This window comes from Salvelinus namaycush, chromosome 17, assembly GCF_016432855.1.
Source record: "Salvelinus namaycush isolate Seneca chromosome 17, SaNama_1.0, whole genome shotgun sequence".
Classification (NCBI taxonomy): Eukaryota; Metazoa; Chordata; class Actinopteri; order Salmoniformes; family Salmonidae; genus Salvelinus; species Salvelinus namaycush.
Genome location: NC_052323.1, coordinates 36,776,143 through 36,782,220, shown reverse-complemented (window position 1 = coordinate 36,782,220; position 6,078 = coordinate 36,776,143).

Sequence of the window (6,078 nt, the reverse complement as noted above, 5' to 3'; positions counted from 1 at the left end):
CTACTCTAGCTCCTAGCCCCTACCACTATCTCTACTCTAGTGACTAGCCCCTACCACTATCTCTAGGCTAGCCCCTAGCCCCAAGCACTATCTCTACTCTAGCTCCTAACCCCTAGCACTATCTCCACTCTAGCCCCAAGCACTATCTCTACTCTAGCTGCTAGCCCCTAGCACTATCTCTTCTCTAGCTCCTAACCCCTAGCACTATATTTACTCCTAGCAGTACTGTATCTCTACTCTAGCTCCTAGTCCCTAGCACTATCTGTACTCTAGCACTGTCTCTACTCCAGCTCCTAGCACTATCTCTACTCTAGCCCCTAGGCCCTAGCTCACTCTCTACTCTAGCTCCTAGCCACTAGCACTATATCAACTCAAGCCATTAACCCCGAGCACTATCTCTATTCTAGCGCCTAGCACTATCTCTACTCTAGCTCCTAACCCCTAGCACTATCTCTACTCTAGCTCCTAGCAATATCTCGACTCTAGCTCCTAACCTCTAGCACTATCTCTACTCTAGCTCCTAACCCCTAGCACCATCTCTACTCTAGCCCCTAAACACTAGCAATATCTCTACTCTAGCCCCTAGCACTATCTCTACTCTAGCCCCTAAACACTAGCGCTATCTCTACTCTAGCCCCTAGCACTATCTCTACTCTAGCCCCTAGCAATATCTCTACTCTAGCCCCTAGCATTATCTATACTCTAGCCCCTAACCCCTAGCACTATCTCTATTCTAGCCCCTCGCACTATCTCTACTCTAGCCCCTAGCACTGTCTTTACTCTAGCTCTTAGCACTATCTCTACTCTAGCCCCTAGGCCCTAGCACTCTCTCTACTCTAGCCACAAACCCCTAGCACTATCTATTCTCGTTCGTAGCCTCTAGCACTATCTCTAATCTCGTTCCTAGCCCCTAGCACTATCTCTACTCTAGCCCCTAGCACTACCTCTACTCTAGCTCCTAGCACTATCTCTACTCTAGCCCCTAACCATTTGCACTAACTCTACTCTAGCTCCTAGCACCTCTGTATCTCTACTCTAGCCCCTAGCACTATCTCTATTCTCGTTCCTAGCCTCTAGCACTATATATACTCTAGCCCCTAGCACTATCTCTACTCTAGCTCCTAGCCCCTAGCACTGTCTCTACTCTAGCTCCTAGCACTATCTCTACTCTATCCCCTAGCCCCTAGCACTATCTCTACTCTAGCTCCCAGGCCCTACCACTTTCTCTACTCTAGCCCCTAGCCCCTAGAACTATCTATATTCTAGCCCCTAGCACTATCTCTAATCTCGCTCCTAACCCCCAACACTATCTCTACTCTAGCTCCTAGCCCCTAGCACTATCTCCACTCTAGCTCCTAACCCCTAGCACTATCTCTACTCTAGCCCCTAGGACTATCTCTACTCTAGCTCCTAACCCCTAGCACTATCTCCACTCTAGCTCCTAACCCCAAGCAGTATCTCTACTCTATCTCCTAGCACTATCTCTACTATATCTCCGAGCACTATCTCTACTCTAGCTCCTAGCCCCTAGCACTATCTCTACTCTAGCCTCTAACCCCTAGCACGATATATACTCTAGCTCCTAGCACCTCTGTATCTCCACTCTAGCCCCTAGCACTATCTCTATTCTCGTTCCTAGCCTCTAGCACTATATATACTCTAGCCCCTAGCATTATCTCTACTCTAGCCCCTAGCACTATCTCTACTCTAGCTCCTAGCCCCTAGCACTGTCTCTACTCTAGCTCCTAGCACTATCTCTACTCTATCCCCTAGCCCCAAGCACTATCTCTACTCTAGCTCCTAACCCCTAGCACTATCTCTACTCTAGCCCCTAGCACTATCTCTAATCTAGCTCTTAACCCCTAGCACTATCTCTACTCTAGCTCCTAACCCCTAGCACTATCTCTAATCTAGCTCCTAACCCCCAACACTATCTCTACTCTAGCTCCTAACACCTAGCACTATCTCTACTCTAGCTCCTAGCTCTTAGCACTATCTCTACTCTACCCCCTAGCACTATCTCTACTCTAGCTCCTAACCCCTAGCACTATCTCTACTCTAGCCCCTAACCTCAAGCACGATCTCTATTCTAGCCCCTAGCACTATCTCTACTCTAGCTCCTAACCCCCAGCACTATCTCTACTCTAGATCCTAACCTCCAGCACTATCTCTACTCTAGCTCCTAACCCCAAGCACTATCTCTACTCTAGCTCCTAACCCCAAGCAGTATCTCTACTCTAGCTCCTAGCACTATCTCTACTCTATCTCCTAGCACTATCTCTACTATATCTCCGAGCACTATCTCTACTCTAGCCTCTAACCCCTAGCACTATCTCTATTCTAGCCCCTAGCACTGTCTCTACTCTAGCTCCTAACCCCTAGCACTATCTCTACTCTATCTCCTAGCACTATCTCTACTCTAGCTCCTAACCCCAAGCAATATCTCTACTCTAGCTCCTAACCCCAAGCAATATCTCTACTCTAGCTCCTAACCCCAAGCAATATCTCTACTCTAGCTCCTAACCCATAGCACTATCTCTACTCTAGCTCCTAACCCCAAGCAATATCTCTACTCTAGCTCCTAACCCCAAGCAATATCTCTTCTCTAGCTCCTAACCCCTAGCAATATCTCTACTCTAGCTCCTAACCCCTAGCACTATCTCTATTCTAGCTCATAGCTCCTAGCCCTATCTCTACTCTAGCGCCTAGCACCAACTCTACTCAGCAGAACTGTTGTCAGTGGTCCATAGATACACAAGTGTTCAAATCCAAAGCCATAAGTAGCACATTCACTAGATAACAGGTGGATTCATCTGCACTGGAGGTGAACACGTACTATAATACTTTATGACAAAAGTGACATTGTATTACATGAAACACCATGCCCCTCACCAGATCAACCCACATGACCCTCACCAGATCAACCCACATGACATACTGTATAAGAGCATTATAGAACTTTACAACATTACTGTAGCAATCCACCCTTTGTCTTGCTATTTACTTTGTTCTTATTTAACTTATTTAACCAGGAAAGGCCTTTTTACAGAAGTTTAGAAAGCTCTTCTGCGAGGGCCATCTGTTCTTTCGAGAGTCAAACAACATCGGCCTACATTATTTCTCAATGGTCTACATAGTTTACTAAATAATCTGCATTTCGTAATTAGTCTCAAGGTTTTTGTTGGATATTTGTGTTCCTCTGGTTTATTGCATGATGCAATGCAATCGCAACAGACCTAAGTTATTGCTTTGTCTGGAGATAGGATCCATTTGATATGAAATATCCATGTTTAGTTCGCTTGGTGTCTGTCTCAATACTGTCTGTTAAAACCTAGTTTCTTCCCAAAGCCGCTGTATGAGACTGGGCAAGCAGTACTAATAACACCCAAGCCTGTCTATTTCTACCCCGGCAGACCCAGCTTGCATCCCAAATGGCACCCTACTGGCTGTAGTGTACTACTTCTGAGGGCCCATAGGGCTCTGGTCAAAGGTAGAGCCCTATGTAGAGAATAGGGTGCTCTTTGGAACAATCCCTAGTGATCTATTGGTCCGAAAGAGAACGTGGGACAGCAGAGTCATAGAAGTAAACTATTAGATACTCTTACAGGGGAACGTGCTGGTGTGTGTGTGTGTGTGTTTATGTGTGTGTGTGTGTGTGTGTGTGTGTGTGTGTGTGTGTGTGTGTGTGTGTGTGTGTGTGTGTGTGTGTGTGTGTGTGTGTGTGTGTGTGTGTGTGTGTGTGTGTGTGTATGTGTGGTGTGTGCTACTTGAGCAGCTGTTTCCCCTTTCGCCATGGCGACTCAGTGGCATCAACATTGAGTGTGTGCATGTCTGTGTGTACCAGGAAGATGTATGAAAATAGCACCTCACCCCATCCGACCCTACAGGCAACCGGAGCAGGGTAGGGGTGTGAGGGGGTCAGAGAGGTGAAGGGGCTATGGAAAAGGTCAATGGGACACATTTACTTTCGCTCAGAACATATTTGCTGCGTGTGTGTGTGTGTGTGTGTGTGTGTGTGTGTGTGTGTGTGTGTGTGTGTGTGTGTGTGTGTGTGTGTGTGTGTGTGTGTGTGTGTGTGTGTGTGTGTGTAAATATGTATCTATTTTTGGTATTGTCCACAACAACTATTCCACTATTAACGGTTGTACTGTAGACCACTTGTTTTGTCCAAATGAAAACAGGATCATGTTGGCAGTTGGTTAGAGACACCTTGCTTGTTTATCTCTGTCTGCATGCCTTCTGCTAAAGTTAGCCTTATCAATGATCTCATAGTGTTGACAAAACAAGATGACCATTGTACTAGTTCTCTCCCATAGGTCTCATCTTGTCATCCCGTGTAAATAGACACAACCTTTGAAGACAACTGATATGAGTGTATCAAACTGTAACTGTACCTTTTCACGTGAGCTGTTTTCTGAGCCTACGCGGCGTCGTGTGAGTGTGTGTGTGTGTGTCCTCCTGTACCTTGTGGATGTGAGCTGTAGGGTTACATTTTTAGTTTAGAGTACGTGCGTGTCGTGAGCTAGCTACATAAATAGATATAGAGTGAATGTCAGTTACCTTGACTGAGTCATACATGTAGTCACCGTGGAGGTTCAGATATCCTGTGTGTGTGTGTGTGTGTGTGTGTGTGTGTGTGTGTGTGTGTGTGTGTGTGTGTGTGTGTGTGTGTGTGTGTGTGTGTGTGTGAGATGTTTACCGACCCTAAGCACACAGCCAAGACAACGAAAGGAATGGCTTCGGGACAAGTCTCTGAATGTCCTTGAGTGCCCCAGCCAGAACCCGGACTTGAACTAGATCGAACATCTCTGGAGAGTCTTAAAAATAGCTGTGCAGCGATGCTCCCCATCCAACATGACAGAGCTTGAGAGGATCTGCAGAGAAGAACGGGAGAAACTCCCCAAATACAGGTGTGCCTAGCTTGTCGCGTCATACCCAAGAAGACTCGAGGCTGTAATCGCTGCCAACGGTGCTTCAACAAAGTACTGAGTAAAGGGTCTGAATACTTTTGTAAATATGATATATATTATTTTTTTTATAAATTAGCAAAAAAGTATAAAAACTTGTTTTTGCTTCGTCATTATGGGTTATTGTGTGTAGACTGATGATTGGAAAAAATGATTAAATACATTTTAGAATAAGGCTGTAACATAACAAAATGTGGAAAAAGTCAAGGGGTCTGAATACTTTCCGAATGCACTGCATATTAAAATTCGGCATACATCCGCAGCGTGAACCGTGAATGGGATCTCTGGGAGCGTTGGGAACATTGCCTTTAATAGGAGCATTGTCAACAGTGTAATGTGCTTCTCTACAGCACGACATGGATTGAATCCCCGTCTCAACCAATCAGACACAGAGTCACACACATAATCTTACTACCATACCTCATTTAGTCTGCACTGCTGTCAAGCTGGATCATTCTCATCAACATCAAAACACTGCAACATTTTAGTGATTGATCACGTACTACACAGTTCATCATTTTGCTTGGTTGGTTAGTTAGTTAGAGTGTGTTGTCTCAGGACGGGTCAGTGGGTCCATGGGAAAGAAACAGCTGTCCACTCCAACCTGACCCATGAGGACCTGACTGACACTGACACTGGCACACTGGCACACACACACACACACACACACACACACACACACACACACACACACACACACACACACACACACACACACACACACACACACACACACACACACACACACACACACACACACACACATATTCCAACCAATATCACTCCACAGTCTTGCAGGATCTGTGTCTACTACCATGGTATCATGCTGTGTGTGAAATCTAGCCTGGTCTAGACCTGTATCATGCTGTATGTGAAGGCTAGCCTGGTCTAGACCTGTATCATGCTGTATGTGGAGGCTAGCCTGGTCTAGACCTGTATCATGCTGTATGTGGAGGCTAGCCTGGTCTAGACCTGTATCATGCTGTATGTGGAGGCTAGCCTGGTCTAGACCTGTATCATGCTGTATGTGAAGGCTAGCCTGGTCTAGACCTGTATCATGCTGTATGTGAAGGCTAGCCTGGTCTAGACCTGTATCATGCTGTATGTGAAG